Here is a 19684-nt window from a genome sequence, read left to right as displayed (position 1 = left end):
TTAGATTTTTTTATTATTGTTCAGTCACACAATTTACAATAAGGCTCCATTATTTAACATTAGTTAATTCATTCATTAACAAACTGACAGTGAAAAATACTTCTAAAGCATTTATTAATCTTAGTTAAATGTACATTTCAGCATTTAATAACACATTGTTAAAATCAAAAGTTGTAACTGTATTATTTAATGGACCTGAGCTAACACTAACAGTTGCTTTTTTATATACTAACGTTATCAAATAATAATAACTTCTGTAAAATGTAGCTATTCACTCTTTGTTAATGTTAATGCATTAACTAGTGAGAGATTATTGTAAAGTGTTACCTATTGTTCTTTATAATTCTTTGCACTTTAAATATTTGTTTACTATATACATTTTTATGTATTGCTTTATTGTATTTAAATGTTTGGTTATTTTTGTTATAAGAAAGCTATTAAACCTGCTATAGTATAACAACACTTTTTTTGCAATGTATTTCAATATCGTGATAATACCGTATACCGTGATAAAAGCTTCAGCAATTCATCGCAACATGAAAATTTGATACCGGCACATGCCAAGCCTATACATGCGTGTGTGTGTGTGTGTGTGTGTGCATGCAGGGGAGGGGTGCGACTTTCGAAGAATAATCAAATAATTTCCCAGCGATCATCGAATATTATTTTAGCTTGAAATGCCCATCTCTAGTATTCTGTCCTGTAGCATATTAGTTAACTAATGGCTTAAATGAACAACTACTGGTCGACTACAAAAAACTTTAGTCCTACTTATTTCAATAAGCAAGCTTTTCAAAAGTCATTTTGCTGCAATGATGTATGTGCTGCCAGGAAGACGTATGTAGGTTATTAAAAGAACTGGCCACAAAAAGCACTAATGCACAGTTTGTCATGGCATAAAAAAAAGTCTAGCACAGCGGAGTTGTGAACTTTGTTGCTACTAAACAGATTATTTTGATATCTCTAGCTCCATCCAGATTGTGCCACTTCAAATATCTTATCTCTAACAGTAGTAGGGTGGGGTATCATTTTAATTTTATCAATTCCGATTCCACTTATCGATTCCCAGTTTCGATTCCAATGTAGTAAAAAACAACAACAACAACAAAAGTCAAACATTAATATATCAAACATGTTTATTTTCTGTGCCATTAGTTTCAGCTCAAATAACAAACAAAAACCAGCACTAGGCTACATAAGAACTGAGCTGCTCAGCTGCACATGTTCAAAAAACTTAAATTAAAGTTAAATTATAATACACAACACTTTAGTTGGTTGCAACTAAAAGTGCATAGGACTTGCTTTTAAGAGTGCAAGGGCTTGTAAGGGTTTTCTTAAGTTATCACCAGTGCTTAGATTTTTCTTTTTCTTTAGAAAAATCAACATATCTGCCTTTTCTGGGAGTATACGAGATCTTTGAGGACAAATAGTATCTCCAGCAGTGGAAAAAACCCTTTCACTTGGGGTTGAAGCAGCCTGCACACATAAATATGAAGAAGCTAGATCTGACAGGAAAGGATATGCGTTTTTCTGTTTCCACCTGCTGCAAAAAAACTCCTCCAATGGGGATGTCATGGCTCTTTTGCAGGGATGTGGCTACAGAGAGAGAACAGTAGTATTACTTATAACATTAAGAAAAAGTCATAAATACAGTTAAATTATTAAGATTTTAGTTAACAAATATAATTGTAGCTATTTTTTACTATATACTTACATTATCATCCCCTTCCTCACTCTCCCCCTTGTCTGTGGTGTAATTTTCTTTGTTTTCTTCTCTCCTCATTTGACTGCATTGTAATCCCTTCTTCACAATCCACTCTTGACTAGAGACAGTGCCATTTAGATTTAGACAGGTATGTATTTTGTCATAACTGAGGAGGATATTAGACCAACATATTATGTGTGTGAACATCAGTTTTCACCTGTGTAGATTCTGGTAGATGTGCCACCATTAGCTTTTCTTTAACGCGGACCCAGACAGTGCTGCTGTCTTCAACTTTGTGTTTAAAGCGTGGGAAAGCTTCTGATGTAATCCCTCTGTAAGACAAATATTTATTAAAAACCACAAAAGACATCAAGCAAGCATATTATTCTTTTTTTCCTTTCCTTCTTTAAAAATCGTATTTACCTGGTATCGCTTGGACAGGTTTTCCCAGACAGCCTGCTTAATGCTGGATGAAAACACTGTGTCTTTCTCTACAACTGTGAAGTGTTTTTCAAGCTTTTGAAGTATTGGTAGAATCTGACCACATGTAGGGCTCTTTTCAGAAGAAACGCAGAGTGTAGATGTGTATCCACAAGTTTCCTACGCCCCATGAAGCCTTGCGTCAAAAGTGGGAGCGTCTTCCAGTTCGAAGTAAACAAGCAGGACTTTATGCATTTCCATCGTAGTTTATGCGCACGTTTTCATATTGGATAGACAATTTATCCGACTCAAACAAGCGCATACGTTTTTTAATGCGCATTTATAGAATTCATGCGCATCTTTGCGTTTCCATTCAGCATTTTTTTTATGCGTTATCCCAAAATGTGCATAAAAATAGGTGAATGGAAACAAAGCTTATTGACATTCAACGGTTGACAGTCATTCAAGCTATCCAAATTTGCTAACAATGTGGCAACACAACCTCAACGAACTTTCAAAAGGGTGAAACAACAGTACCTTTACCCTCCGCGGTAACGTAGTTGGTTGGGAGAATGACGTGAAGAAGTGGCCTTGTATCATGTAAGGTAGCATTTTGAGCTAATTTCTAGATTCAATAGCCTGTGATGGTAAGGCAATGAGCAATTTGAAAAGCTCAGAGGCTTATCAGTATCTGTCGGAAACTATCTAAAAGCGGACACTGAGCCGAGCCTGAGCCTACACGTATCCCATCACAAGGCATGTGTGCTAGCATCAGTGACAGGTGAAGTACAGACCGCGGATTGTTCATGAATTAGGGCCAGGACGCTGGTGTAGTCATGCAGCAGCACTTTTGTGGAAGGTCAGTAAAGTAAGGACAATTAAGGGCACGAAAATTGTACTAAACTATAAATGTACTAAACTGAAATGTTTAGTGTCATTCATGTTGCAAATGTTGCTTCACAGTAATCTCAGACCTGCCAACATGTACGCATTTTTCGTACTCGGCACGCATTTTGACCCTTTGGTACGCTTGTACGATTCGCTGCTCTCTATGTACGCATTTTGTTGCATCTCGCATTTCGCCGGTTTCAGTGCAATCTATGACGTTGATTCTGCTGCTGAGCCACAGCGTGAAAGTGGAGTGAAAAGCTTTCGGCCAATCAGAGCGCTTCATTACCTCGCTTACATGCCCGCCCCTTCTAGACAAATGCTTCGAGTCCGCGCCGCGCGCGTTCGTTTCATTTCAGTGCCTCAAGCAAGCTAGGCAGACCGGATAACTGCAGGCTTGCATGCCATGGCTGAACCGCCTCACAGAGATACGCTGTTGGCGGTTACAGCCGCGGATGACTTGACGAAAAATTATATTTTAAATAAATTTGGGCGAGTGGCGGTTGAACCAATCAAATGGGAAAAAATATATGCATTCTTAAATATTGTTACAGTGTACTAAGCAAACCTGCAAGCTATGAGCCCAGCTGTCAGTATGGAGGCCTAGGCTAAGTTACTTCTCGTAGATATTTTAAAACAGCCAGTCGTTGTAGCCTACCACTCGGGGAATAGGCATTTAAAACATAGACAGATTATGGAGTGATATAAAAATGGCATCGGGCAATGGCAGCGCGAGATGTTCAGAAGAACGCAAGAGCTAAACTTCTACAAGCTCAATAACATCCAGAGCAAAAAATAAGGTAAAAAAATAGTCGAAAAACTTTGCCCATCGTTTATTACCAGATGTGCAAGGCAAGCGGGCAAGTTTTGGGGTTGTTATGGTCGGATAATTAAAATGTGAACATGCACGTTGCACAGTTGTTCGGTTGACTTTCAGCGAATTTTAATGAATGAATAGAGTTTGTGTAATATCAAGCTCCTTAATTCGTTTCTTGTATGATTTTGTTTGACCTGCTGGTATAAAATGTTTATAAACTGTTGTGTTGTGTTGCGTCGCGTCTTGCCACATTCAATGTAGAAAGCATTGCTTTCGTTTGAGGGTGCTTAACTCGCGTCAGTAGACAAAAAGTTACCTGATTGTGACAGATGGTCGAATTCACATGACACATTATAAATTAGCATTATAGTCTCCCATAGCCTACCCTACAGTATCAAAAAGACCAAAGCCCTCTGATGCAGGGAAGATGAAAAATGTGGATAAAGACAGAGGTAAAGTGATGTAATGAAGGAACAGTTTATCTAATTGCATAGTATTAAGATACTAGTAAATGAATGGCAATTATTTTTACCTTAAACTTTATGCTAACAATTGTGCTGGGTTGTCCAGAGTGGCACCAGACAGTGTGACTTTACCTTAATCTTGTCAGATTTTTTTAAACGCATGGAATATCAGTTTTTTATTAATGTTTTTACTCTACAGTTGTGTAGTTGTGTTAAATTATATACATTTTTATTTATTTATTAAAATTCATATTTAATTTGATTAAATATTAAATTAAATGTACATAAATTAGTAATAATAGTCTATTTATATAATAGCAACATTTTATGTCAAATTCAAATAAAATATCTACTACTCAGTTTCATTCATAGTGAAAATATGAAATGGGCCATAGTTTAGTGGAAGATTGCTGCCATCTACTGGAAAACAAACACTTTTGCTATTGAATACGGTAGTTTGTTATTAATCTTACTATTTGTGTTTAATCTGTCTTTGGTTCTATTTTTGTATGACGTTTAACCATCATCAGCCTTTTTTGTATATAATATCCTGAACACAATGATGGGTGTGTAGTAACTGTATAACATTTATGGTCTACTTGTATTTGGTTATGGAGTAACTAATAAATCGTAATTGGTGAAAGTATATTGTGTATATTATGTATTTTAGTGTTAGGTATCTCATAGATTACTTACTGGTGTGTGGACAACGGTAGAGCGTACATTGGCGGTGGGCTGTCGGGTGCGCTGGGGGCCCGCGGTGGGGGTGGGGGGGGTGGGGGGGGGGTAGGGTGTACTCATAAAGTTTCTTCAAGGTTGGCAGGTCTGTAATCTTCACTTAACCCTTGTGGCACCATCTGATACAAAAATAGTAAAAATTATCATTTTGAAACCTTTCCAATGATCCAAAAAACACTTAGCCTCTTCACTAACTAGCACACAAAATACCGGAAGTTGTACCCACGTTCTTTTTTAAAGTAGCGCCCCCCTGAAACAGGTGGATAAAATTCTCATCGGACAAACTCTTCTCCCTTTCTGAAATCTTCATCAGTCAGTCGAGAAAATCTGAATAAAAAAAAAAAAACGGCAAAGAAGCTCAGGCACTGATGGAGTTTTGGTTGCCTTTGGCTTGGCTTGCTCAGTTGGGGACACAAAATTTTCAACTAAATATCTAAATAAATTTAATTACTAAACTAAATTACATACATCAACTAAATTACTGATCTTCCCACATTGTCACTGTATGATAATTGCAAAGAGCTGATGACATCACCGTTTTCTCCAGAGCGGCTGTACAGCCGAATCAAATTGTGTTGCATTATTTTCCTGTTTAACACTGTGAAGCTGCTTTGAAATAATCAGCATTAGGGCTGTAACGATTTGACCAAAAATAAAAATCTCGATTAATTAAACATTTGACCTTGATTACGATTAATGAATGATTATTTTTCTTTTTTCTTTCCTTTTTTTCCCCCTCATAGTTCACTGATAAGGTTTGTACTGTAAATATTTTCTACTATTAAAGGTGGGATATTTTTTTCTTATGAAAGTGCATTTCTTTGTGATTTTACTTTGTGATACTTGAAGGAAATGGTTGACTTTCAGCAGTTATTGTCAATGGGGCAGATTTCTGTTTGTTGTACATCAGATACAGATAAATTAGCACAGTATGCCTACATTACATTTATTTGAATGCGTTAATGAGAGCGTGATCGTGTGTGTGAATTAGTCATACGTCTCTATTCATTATGAAGCTGTGGTTTGTACTTCAAAGGTATTAAAATCTATGCTATAACAGTTGAGTTTCTAAGCTACTTTAGTGATAAATCACAGGGCGGCGTTGACAAGGAGTTTCTGCGCTGCTCTCGGAGCGTGATCTTCACGTGATGTGCGAACTACTGTGTCACAATATATCAGGCATTAGTTCAACATGATACACATCTGATGGTCTAACATCGCTTCAATGTTCAAACTGGCAAGCCTTAAAACACATACACATAACAGAGCTTTGTGAGGACGCAAGTGAAAGTGATCTGGCTTCAGGGCGTGCGTTTTTAACGACACGGCTCGGCTCTGTGTCACAGAAAAAAGCTCATGAGAACTGAACACAGGTTTTCCGTATTGTTGTTCTTGAATAGTGCACAATCGCTTTAATGTTCAAACTGGCAAGCCTTTAAACGCATTTAATTGACAAACTTCGTAAGTGAAAGTGATCTGGCTTCGGGGCTTGTGTGTGTATCAGCACATATAAGAAAGGCGATTAACTGACCTGTATAAACTGTGTAAAACATGCAATTACCATAGTAATTGTGAGCATCTATAAACACAGATAACTGCTGCATCTTTCCGTGTGCCTGCAAACTGCACTTGATGTGACTGACGGGGCGGAGTCTCGTGACTAAAACCGGAATAACCGACATGGGAAAATTACATTGGTTAGAGGTTCTAAATTTCGGTTTCGATTAGTTTTCATTTAATCGTCCAGCCCTAATCAGCATTGTAAAAAGCACTATATAAATAAAGTTGACTTGTCATGACTCCTAGCAAAGAACTATGCAAACTCTTCTTGCTTACCGCTCCCTCTCTATCGGCTTTCTCAAACGCTGATCCAAGCTGGCTGCCTGAATTGCAGGCAACTGTTCAAGAAACCGTTCTATCATCAAGTAGAGGGAATTCCAGCGGGTGTTTACGTCAAGAATAAGTGAGTGTTGAGGCAAATCTAAAACAGAAGCATGGGTGAGATGAAATGTAGATTACATTTGATAAAACAAATGTTAAACTTTATACACTTCAAGATTCTATTTACATACTATATACATTTTTATAATGTACATAATACAGTGCTGGTAACTAGAGGAATTCTTACTTGGGACTTGTTTTTCCCAGAGCAGTCTTTGCTATAGATGACCTCTTCATCCAAACAACAATGTTCCGGCTCTTTGCTGTCCATTTTGCCACTGATGTCACTCTGAGCTCCAAGATTAAGTGTATGGGCAACGCAACCTAGCTTTATGAATTGTAGACTTTTTATCGCCACATCCATGTTGGCAGCGTTATCAACAGTGACAGCCACTATTTTATCCATTATGCCAAATTCTTGCAAAACGCCACTTATTTCTTCAGCGAATGTAGTGTGACACTACATACTTGAAGGGGAAACGAGACAGAGCTCTAACTACAAAAGCAGTATATAAAGCACAGACAGGGCGTCTGTGCTTTATATAATGCTTTTGTTGTTAGAGCTTTGTCTCGTTTCCCCTTCAAGTATGTAGTGTGCCATCACTGTGAGATAATGGTCTTCGGACAGACTTGTCCAGCTATCGCTGGTCAGAGCAACTTTTCCTACAGTAGTTAGCTCCATTATTAAGTTTGCCTTTCCAACCTTGTACAATGCAGGGATTAAGACATTGGACAAGCTATCCCTGGAAGGGTGTACTTCGGGTTGAGTGCCCTTGTCATCTCCCTAGGAATAAAAAAACATTGCTAAAAGGCTGGTTTAAAAATTTGTTTTAAAAATAATTCCCCTATAATGTAACACCTACCTAAACGATGATGACTCGACAACAGAAAAGGGGTGCAACCCTTTGACTATGAACGCTGTGATCGACCTGTGACACTTGTGTGACCCTTTTCTTGTGTGAGCTTTCCTTTCGAAGCGAGGGAGAATGGTGTCTCACGCAACATTTTGTGGCGTTGTCGCCATACTAGTGCCGGCTAATGAAGGGCATTCGGCACTCGGAATGAATCAAACACTGTGCATTGTTTTATTTCGACGTGGTGAACCAACCACAGATGCTTAGACATGTTGGACGTGACACCTTACTTGCAACATATTAGATTATTACAATAATTACACTTCGCTTTGTCTTCGGTTTTTACAAAGTGTAGCCATGCTTCTCGCGGCTCATCTTCTAAACTGATGTTTAGATTACCACGTAAGGTCCCGGCAGATTGCCAGGTGGGGGAAAAAAAACACCTTTTTGGATTGCAACCTAGCAATGAGTATGAGATGTTTGTCAGCATATATGAGCACAAATACGTGCAATCTTAACTCTTTCCCCGCCAAACACGTAATTTTCTGTTTTCATTTTTATACGCTAGGGTGCGATATTACGCATCTTCTGAATGAGTACAGAATCTCCTGATTAAAACAGGCAAGGAAGACGCAAAAAACAAGTGTTTGTAAGTAAGCAGATGCATATATAAAATAACGTGATCATCAACATCTACATCAAAACTGCCTAATGTCACTGAATGAAGTGTCAACCCAGAACGAGCTATAGGAATGTGCAAGCATTAGGGGTGTTGATGGACGCGATCTACTACATCTGTGTTTGATCATCGCTCTGAATCTGAACTGGATGTAGTCTTTGACAAAAACTCAGCTTTTTGTTCAAACTGTAGCTTTTTTTATGAAACTTACCCATATTTAAGTGTTGATAAAAAAGGAATGCATGAAGCTGGAATAAAACGTGTTTTGTTTTTTTAAAAAGAGGGTCTGCTCTTGATATATTCCTTTCTCAGATATTCATACAACAAAATATTCTATGTGCCATTACATTTTTGTGAAAATGATCAAAAACCCTGGCAGTGGCTGACAACTTTTTTTTTTTTTTTTTTTTTTTACGCTGGCGTGGAAAGAGTTAATGACCACCCTTTGTACCAACCATTGATGATTTGTTTGCATGCTCATGGTTGCATTTATTGTAGAAAGATTAATTATAAATTCTCATCTCACAATGATTGAGAGCAGCACATCTTGCAGAATATCTGTGTCAGACAAACACAAGTGTGTGCGTGTGAAGATTTGTTAGTATATGTTAAGAAGACAATAAAACTGTGAAGTGTAATTTTCTCGTCTTGAGCTGTTACCCTAGATAACAAGCTCTGTGTGAAAGGTCTCATGAGTTTTTCTTGACTGTTAAAAAAGTACAGTTCCATGGCATATGCATGTCTGTAGCCGTACTAGACATAGTCCTAGACATACTACATTTGCCATGTTGCCTGCATTATTTTCCTGCAGTGTCCTCATCCTAGGCCTCATGGACACACTTAAGAATTTGGGCAGTCGGTCAATACTTTAAGTCGATACTTACATTTTAAAAACATTACCGTACCAGTAGCGAGCACTGGATAGGCGGCTGCTTTCACCCAGCATTTTCACTGCCCACAATTTTGTTGTTGGGAAATTTGTTGTTGGCTATATGTAAATGACCACCGTACACACCCGAATCTTGGCCGGTCATCAAATAGACCGATGTGTGTAAAGCTCCTTAATCTAGACAGAGAAACACTAACATTTGCTTGTCTGAAAAAAATAAGATCATTCTCATCAGTGTTCTATTTAAATCTAGCGTATTTTGTGTATGAGCCCATACAGTAGCCTAGTGAAATAAACTCAAATCATATGAAATATGGATATGTATTTTATTTATTATCACAAATCTAAAAGGTGTGCATCATACCGGACACCTAGATGAACACTTAACAGTTGGTTTTAGTGACTGTAAGTCACTCTCTTCAAATGCTATTGAAGTTAGAAACGTGTATACCATGTCGTATGTAACTTTAGAGACCGTCCATAAATTTGTGAATATCTAACGTGAAGCCAACTTTATGCCAGTCACATCAGATGCGCTGTGGTTCTGCTGTGATCTTTGTTTTCGAATCAATCCCTGTATGATGAATGAATCTCCCACATACATCTCTGCTGTGTTGTTTTAGATGATAGTGCAGATTTCAGTGCGCTCTGAACAAAACTCCATGGCTAATCTGAACGCCTCTGATTATTAGACATTGCATTCATAAGCTCAACAGAATCGCGTGTGATTGGTTATATATTTTGAGAAGACTACAATAAGTATTCTCATTTTCTATAGCATTTTGACAAAAGTATATTTTTATTTTTTGCTGCTCCTGTTTTAAAAATAACCGCATCATCTGCAGCTCTTGTAGTGCTTTACGTCTTTAGCGGGAGAGAAAAGTGACGCACACAGAGCAGAAAGGGCACAAATGAAGTGTGTTTGGCTGTATATAAAGACATTAGTTGATTTAGCATCAAATAATCATAGCATAAACCTGAGCGCTTATGGTGTGAACTGCTCCATTGTTTTGATGCGCTGCTCACTTGAAACTTTAGAAACAGTAAAATATTGCAACAATTGTCATGTTGTCTCACGGTCTGGTTGGAACCGAGCCATGCACTCTAAAAAAATGCTCGGTTTTAACCCAATTTTGGGTTAAATAAGTGTTGGGTTAAAAATTGTATTAAAAAATGTAACCCAACGGCTGGATTTGTCTGGATTTGATTTCGCCCCTGCAGCTCAGGCTGGAAACCTGTGCATCTTTCTATCCTGCTTCTGTTACAAATTTGCGGGGACCAATCACAAACTGGCTTATCCACCTGGAGCGCTATTGGCTGGTTTAACACAATGGCGGATAGAGAAGCGATGGATCATTGGTCTGATTGGTTGAAGCGACTATCCAATTATGTACAGAGTCATTTGAACTATGCCCGTTGATCACACCTCTTGTGCAGTAGAACATACAGAGCAGACTCCCCAGACTAATCTTCAATCTTAAAAGACTGAGCTTGGTCTGGTGATAGCCAGACAAGGATTTGTCCATATTTTACCCAAATTTGGGTTGAAAAAGCATTTTTTATAGTGCAGGGTCAGGAACTGGACTGAAGTCGGCTATTTGAGGATGCCCTTTTTCATCGATTATTTACTTATAGGTGCCATGGCGTGGATTTTTTATTTTATTTTATAATGTTTCCTGAGGTGTACTTATATTGTTAGTATGATTTTTACATCATAAAATGTCATAATCAATAATAGTCAATAATATGCTGTCTACATCAAAGGCTTGTGACACAGGTGTCCCCCAGGGCTCTGTTCTTGGGCCACTGCTGTTTACACTCTATATTAATGATCTCCCTTCAGTGTGTGGTGAGGTGGATGTTCAAATGTATGCGGATGATACAATTATTTATGCACATGGAAATGATGCCACTAGTGTGGCTAATAAATTAACTGAGGTCATGAATAACATTGCAGATTGGCTCACTTCTGCTTCTCTTACACTTAACGTAAATAAAATGGTGTCAATGTATTTCACTAAAATTAGAAAACCAATGACTTTTCCATGTGTTTTTGTAAAAGGAAAAAAGATTAAAGTAGTAGATGATTTCAAATACTTAGGGGTCATTTTAGAACCAACATTCGGTTTTAAAAAAACATATAAAAAAATTGTCTAATATTTTAAAATACAATATCTCAGTTTTTAAACATATTCGAAATATGCTCACTTATGATGCAGCAAAAATATATCTGGATGCAATGATTATTTCTCATGCTAACTATTGTATCTCCTGTTGGTCTCAAACAAGTCAAATAACATTAAAACCATTAAAATCACTTTATAATCAGGCTGTAAAAGTATTAGATAAAAAAACATTAAGACATCACCATTGCCAAATTTTTAGGCGGTTAAATATATTAAATTTTGAAAATCTAATTGTATACTCAAATGTTAGGTTAATTTTTAAGTTTCTTAATAATAATGCACCTCCACCACTGAGGCGATCTGTACAGCTCTGCTCAGAACAGACTACCAGGACATCTAGGTCCACAAGTGGAAATGACTGTAGATTACCTAAAAGATGCTCTGCCTTTGCACAGACAGCCTTCTCATTCAAAGCTGTTAAAGAATGGAACAAGCTTCCAGATAGTCTAAAATTAACCTCTGACCTGAGGGACTTCTCTCAAAATGTTAAAAAGGTATTCTTAGAAAACCAACTATGTCAGCACTGATTATGTTAATGTTTAGTAATAATTGACTATAGCAATTTTAAAAGGTTGATTGTAAACAGTATGTACAGGGTTAGCTTAGGCTGAAGTGTAAATGTAAATGAGGTTGTAAATAGATAGTGAGTTATTGATGTTTAGATGTATATATTTTATTGTTTTATCTGCCCAGGGACTGCGGATGGAAATTAGCTGTGGCTAAATCTGGTGTAAAGCATCTTTTCTTTTGTAAGATTAATGTACTTGCACATGGTCCCTGTCAAATAAAAAAATAATAAACTTAACTTATAATTTAGAAATAAAAGGCATTTTCTATCCTATTCTATCCCTCTGGCTTGAATGCTCTGTTTGAAGAGGCGTGTCTGCTGGGAAAACGCCCACTGTTGTGATTGGCTGACATCTTTGCATTTGAAATGAGTGTTAGATTATGTGGTGGAGGGGGCGTGGTTTAGCGAGATCTGCAAGCGCTGCCAGTCCAGAGAGAGACGGACTCATAGACCAGACGGAGAGCTGGAGAAAGATAGCAGAGAAAGTTTAATTGTACTGAGTTGTTGAGACTGCGAGTTTATTTTGCTTGTATCTGAGAACTCTGAATAAACACGAGTCCCAGTCACGCGACCCTGTCTTCTTCCTCCTTATTCTACGAACTTTGTAACATGTGGAACCCCTCTCAAATACTTTCACTAAGTTTTTTTTACCATCACAGCATTATTTTTATATCTTTTCCCATCACATGAAAGGCTCCAGTGATGAGCATTGAGTAGACAGGCAGGCTGTTGATCGCGTGAATGCAGTGATCTCGTCATTGCAACACGTTTTCTCTCACAAAATGCTTTGACCACAACTAACAGCAAACACGACATCGATATGAATACAGTAAGAGCTTTGTGCAGCTTAACAGCGTCATTCATTTTAACAGCAGTTTGGACAAGTGTGCAGATACACTCGCGACGTGTGATTGACAGATCCGCACATTATAAAGAGAGTGTTCTTTGATCGCTAATCTAGCGTGTAATCACAATTGAAATAACAGATTTGTTTCACGCTACTAACAGAAACGATGTGAAGTTGATCATTTAGTCACTGGCTTGACTCACTGATGCATGAACAGTATTAAACGATTTAGAAAGAAAGTCTGTGTGAACTTGAATGATTAGCTACACCTCAGAAATCACTGATCACAGATCAGGCATTAATGAACACTTACTCACTGTTTGTGGCGGTGCTGTCGAATCCATATGGTAAAGTCTGTTTGTAAAGCCTGTGCTGTCATCGCGACTGATAAACTGAATCCATTTTCTCCAAATTCTCTGGGCGGGCAAAGCTGAGGAAGGGGAGGTAACCTTTCCCCGTATGACGACATACAGGGAAGATTCCAGATCGGCTCGTCTGAGCTTCATTTTCTCAAAGGCAGAGCAGGACACCCAGAACTCGGTTTACACCTATCAACATTTCTAGTCACTTGGGGACCATATACGGGCTAGGGGAACTCATATTAATGTTAAAAACCTCATAAAATGAAAATTTCATGCGATGGGACCTTTTAAGATCATTTAATAGCATTTTCATTTATTTAAAAAAGATGAAGACAAAAATAGTTGCAATAGTTTTTGCTGTGGTTCCAGAATTGATTCAGAGAATTGTGACATTTGACTGGTATTGGTACAGACTACTGAAATCTGGAGCCATGACAACCCTAACTTTTTTTCATACTATGTATAGAAGTAGGCTTATTCGGGGTGGTCTCATTTCCTTCCAGATGCTTCACAGCTTATAATATGCAAACTCTTGTCAACACCTTTTTTGTGACATTTAACTATAATCGTGTATAAAAGCATCTAAACACACAACCAGTGCAAAAGCATCTAAACATACAACCCGTGCAAAAGCATCTAAACGCACAACCAGTGTAAAAGCATCTAAACACAACCCGTGCAAAAGCATCTACACACAACCAGTGCAAAAGCATCTAAACACACAACCAGTGCAAAAGCATCTACACACACAACCAGTGCAAAAGCATCTAAACGCACAACCAGTGCAAAAGCATCTAAACGCACAACCAGTGCAAAAGCATCTAAACACACAACCAGTGTAAAAGCATCTAAACACACAACCCGTGCAAAAGCATCTAAACACACAACCCGTGCAAAAGCATCTAAACACAACCAGTGCAAAAGCATCTAAACATACAACCAGTGCAAAAGCATCTAAACACAACCAGTGCAAAAGCATCTAAACACACAACCAGTGTAAAAGCATCTAAACACAACCAGTGCAAAAGCATCTAAACACACAACCCGTGCAAAAGCATCTAAACGCACAACCAGTGCAAAAGCATCTAAACGCACAACCAGTGCAAAAGCATCTAAACACACAACCCGTGCAAAAGCATCTAAACGCACAACCAGTGCAAAAGCATCTAAACACACAACCAGTGCAAAAGCATCTAAACACACAACCCGTGCAAAAGCATCTACACACAACCAGTGCAAAAGCATCTAAACACGCAACCCGTGCAAAAGCATCTAAACACACAACCCGTGCAAAAGCATCTACACACAACCAGTGCAAAAGCATCTAAACACACAACCAGTGCAAAAGCATCTAAACATACAACCCGTGCAAAAGCATCTAAACGCACAACCAGTGCAAAAGCATCTACACACAACCAGTGCAAAAGCATCTAAACACACAACCAGTGCAAAAGCATCTAAACACACAACCAGTGCAAAAGCATCTAAACACACAACCAGTGCAAAAGCATCTAAACACACAACCCGTGCAAAAGCATCTAAACACAACCAGTGCAAAAGCATCTACACACAACCAGTGCAAAAGCATCTAAACACACAACCAGTGCAAAAGCATCTAAACATACAACCCGTGCAAAAGCATCTAAACGCACAACCAGTGCAAAAGCATCTACACACAACCAGTGCAAAAGCATCTAAACACACAACCAGTGCAAAAGCATCTAAACACACAACCCGTGCAAAAGCATCTAAACACACAACCCGTGCAAAAGCATCTAAACACACAACCAGTGCAAAAGCATCTACACACAACCAGTGCAAAAGCATCTAAACATACAACCCGTGCAAAAGCATCTAAACGCACAACCAGTGCAAAAGCATCTACACACAACCAGTGCAAAAGCATCTACACACAACCAGTGCAAAAGCATCTAAACATACAACCCGTGCAAAAGCATCTAAACGCACAACCAGTGCAAAAGCATCTACACACAACCAGTGCAAAAGCATCTAAACACACAACCAGTGCAAAAGCATCTAAACATACAACCGGTGCAAAAGCATCTAAACGCACAACCAGTGCAAAAGCATCTACACACAACCAGTGCAAAAGCATCTAAACACACAACCAGTGCAAAAGCATCTAAACACACAACCAGTGCAAAAGCATCTAAACACACAACCAGTGCAAAAGCATCTAAACACACAACCAGTGCAAAAGCATCTAAACACACAACCAGTGCAAAAGCATCTAAACACACAACCCGTGCAAAAGCATCTAAACGCACAACCCGTGCAAAAGCATCTAAACGCACAACCCGTGCAAAAGCATCTAAACACACAACCCGTGCAAAAGCATCTAAACGCACAACCCGTGCAAAAGCATCTAAACGCACAACCCGTGCAAAAGCATCTAAACGCACAACCCGTGCAAAAGCATCTAAACGCACAACCCGTGCAAAAGCATCTAAACACACAACCCGTGCAAAAGCATCTAAACACACAACCCGTGCAAAAGCATCTAAACACACAACCCGTGCAAAAGCATCTAAACGCACAACCAGTGCAAAAGCATCTAAACACACAACCCGTGCAAAAGCATCTAAACACAACCAGTGCAAAAGCATCTAAACACAACCAGTGCAAAAGCATCTAAACACACAACCCGTGCAAAAGCATCTAAACACACAACCCGTGCAAAAGCATCTAAACACACAACCCGTGCAAAAGCATCTAAACACACAACCCGTGCAAAAGCATCTAAACACACAACCCGTGCAAAAGCATCTAAACACACAACCCGTGTAAAAGCATCTAAACATACAACCCGTGCAAAAGCATCTAAACGCACAACCAGTGCAAAAGCATCTAAACGCACAACCCGTGCAAAAGCATCTAAACACACAACCAGTGCAAAAGCATCTAAACACACAACCCGTGCAAAAGCATCTAAACACACAACCAGTGCAAAAGCATCTAAACACACAACCCGTGCAAAAGCATCTAAACGCACAACCCGTGCAAAAGCATCTAAACGCACAACCCGTGCAAAAGCATCTAAACACACAACCCGTGCAAAAGCATCTAAACGCACAACCCGTGCAAAAGCATCTAAACACACAACCCGTGCAAAAGCATCTAAACACAACCAGTGCAAAAGCATCTAAACACACAACCCGTGCAAAAGCATCTAAACACACAACCAGTGCAAAAGCATCTAAACACAACCAGTGCAAAAGCATCTAAACACACAACCAGTGCAAAAGCATCTAAACACACAACCAGTGCAAAAGCATCTAAACATACAACCAGTGTAAAAGCATCTAAACACACAACCCGTGCAAAAGCATCTAAACACACAACCCGTGCAAAAGCATCTAAACACACAACCCGTGCAAAAGCATCTAAACACACAACCAGTGCAAAAGCATCTAAACACACAACCCGTGCAAAAGCATCTAAACACACAACCCGTGCAAAAGCATCTAAACACACAACCAGTGCAAAAGCATCTAAACACACAACCCGTGCAAAAGCATCTAAACACACAACCAGTGCAAAAGCATCTAAACACACAACCCGTGCAAAAGCATCTAAACACACAACCAGTGCAAAAGCATCTAAACACAACCAGTGCAAAAGCATCTAAACACAACCAGTGCAAAAGCATCTAAACACACAACCTGTGCAAAAGCATCTAAACACACAACCCGTGCAAAAGCATCTAAACACACAACCCGTGCAAAAGCATCTAAACACACAACCAGTGCAAAAGCATCTAAACACACAACCAGTGCAAAAGCATCTAAACACACAACCAGTGCAAAAGCATCTAAACACACAACCCGTGCAAAAGCATCTAAACACACAACCAGTGCAAAAGCATCTAAACACACAACCCGTGCAAAAGCATCTAAACACACAACCCGTGCAAAAGCATCTAAACACACAACCCGTGCAAAAGCATCTAAACACACAACCCGTGCAAAAGCATCTAAACACACAACCCGTGCAAAAGCATCTAAACACACAACCAGTGCAAAAGCATCTAAACACACAACCAGTGCAAAAGCATCTAAACACACAACCCGTGCAAAAGCATCTAAACACACAACCAGTGCAAAAGCATCTAAACACACAACCCGTGCAAAAGCATCTAAACACACAACCCGTGCAAAAGCATCTAAACACACAACCCGTGCAAAAGCATCTAAACACACAACCCGTGCAAAAGCATCTAAACACACAACCCGTGCAAAAGCATCTAAACACACAACCAGTGCAAAAGCATCTAAACACACAACCCGTGCAAAAGCATCTAAACACAACCAGTGCAAAAGCATCTAAACGCACAACCAGTGCAAAAGCATCTAAACGCACAACCAGTGCAAAAGCATCTAAACACACAACCAGTGCAAAAGCACCTACACACAACCAGTGCAAAAGCACCTACACACAACCAGTGCAAAAGCATCTAAACACGCAACCCGTGCAAAAGCATCTAAACACACAACCCGTGCAAAAGCATCTAAACACACAACCCGTGCAAAAGCATCTAAACGCACAACCAGTGCAAAAGCATCTAAACACACAACCCGTGCAAAAGCATCTAAACACAACCAGTGCAAAAGCATCTAAACACAACCAGTGCAAAAGCATCTAAACACACAACCCGTGCAAAAGCATCTAAACACACAACCCGTGCAAAAGCATCTAAACACACAACCCGTGCAAAAGCATCTAAACACACAACCCGTGCAAAAGCATCTAAACACACAACCCGTGCAAAAGCATCTAAACACACAACCCGTGTAAAAGCATCTAAACATACAACCCGTGCAAAAGCATCTAAACGCACAACCAGTGCAAAAGCATCTAAACGCACAACCCGTGCAAAAGCATCTAAACACACAACCAGTGCAAAAGCATCTAAACACACAACCCGTGCAAAAGCATCTAAACACACAACCAGTGCAAAAGCATCTAAACACACAACCCGTGCAAAAGCATCTAAACGCACAACCCGTGCAAAAGCATCTAAACGCACAACCCGTGCAAAAGCATCTAAACACACAACCCGTGCAAAAGCATCTAAACGCACAACCCGTGCAAAAGCATCTAAACACACAACCCGTGCAAAAGCATCTAAACACAACCAGTGCAAAAGCATCTAAACACACAACCCGTGCAAAAGCATCTAAACACACAACCAGTGCAAAAGCATCTAAACACAACCAGTGCAAAAGCATCTAAACACACAACCAGTGCAAAAGCATCTAAACACACAACCAGTGCAAAAGCATCTAAACATACAACCAGTGTAAAAGCATCTAAACACACAACCCGTGCAAAAGCATCTAAACACACAACCCGTGCAAAAGCATCTAAACACACAACCCGTGCAAAAGCATCTAAACACACAACCAGTGCAAAAGCATCTAAACACACAACCCGTGCAAAAGCATCTAAACACACAACCCGTGCAAAAGCATCTAAACACACAACCAGTGCAAAAGCATCTAAACACACAACCCGTGCAAAAGCATCTAAACACACAACCAGTGCAAAAGCATCTAAACACACAACCCGTGCAAAAGCATCTAAACACACAACCAGTGCAAAAGCATCTAAACACAACCAGTGCAAAAGCATCTAAACACAACCAGTGCAAAAGCATCTAAACACACAACCTGTGCAAAAGCATCTAAACACACAACCCGTGCAAAAGCATCTAAACACACAACCCGTGCAAAAGCATCTAAACACACAACCAGTGCAAAAGCATCTAAACACACAACCAGTGCAAAAGCATCTAAACACACAACCAGTGCAAAAGCATCTAAACACACAACCCGTGCAAAAGCATCTAAACACACAACCAGTGCAAAAGCATCTAAACACACAACCCGTGCAAAAGCATCTAAACACACAACCCGTGCAAAAGCATCTAAACACACAACCCGTGCAAAAGCATCTAAACACACAACCCGTGCAAAAGCATCTAAACACACAACCCGTGCAAAAGCATCTAAACACACAACCAGTGCAAAAGCATCTAAACACACAACCAGTGCAAAAGCATCTAAACACACAACCCGTGCAAAAGCATCTAAACACACAACCCGTGCAAAAGCATCTAAACACACAACCCGTGCAAAAGCATCTAAACACACAACCCGTGCAAAAGCATCTAAACACACAACCCGTGCAAAAGCATCTAAACACACAACCCGTGCAAAAGCATCTAAACACACAACCAGTGCAAAAGCATCTAAACACACAACCCGTGCAAAAGCATCTAAACACACAACCAGTGCAAAAGCATC

The 19684-nt window shown here is 39.3% G+C and overlaps 1 protein-coding gene across 1 annotated transcript in view; it reads left to right on the top strand.

The window, feature by feature from the left end:
* rpa2 (replication protein A2) overlaps nucleotides 1-19684 on the top strand; it is a 51904-nt gene that overhangs the window by 30870 nt on the left and 1350 nt on the right. The gene's annotated exons all lie outside the window — the stretch shown is intronic.

This window comes from Gobio gobio, assembly GCF_949357685.1.
Source record: "Gobio gobio genome assembly, chromosome: 15".
NCBI classification, from domain to species: Eukaryota; Metazoa; Chordata; class Actinopteri; order Cypriniformes; family Gobionidae; genus Gobio; species Gobio gobio.
The sequence above is the reverse complement of the archived record's forward strand: the minus strand, read 5'-3'. Positions and strand labels throughout refer to the sequence as shown.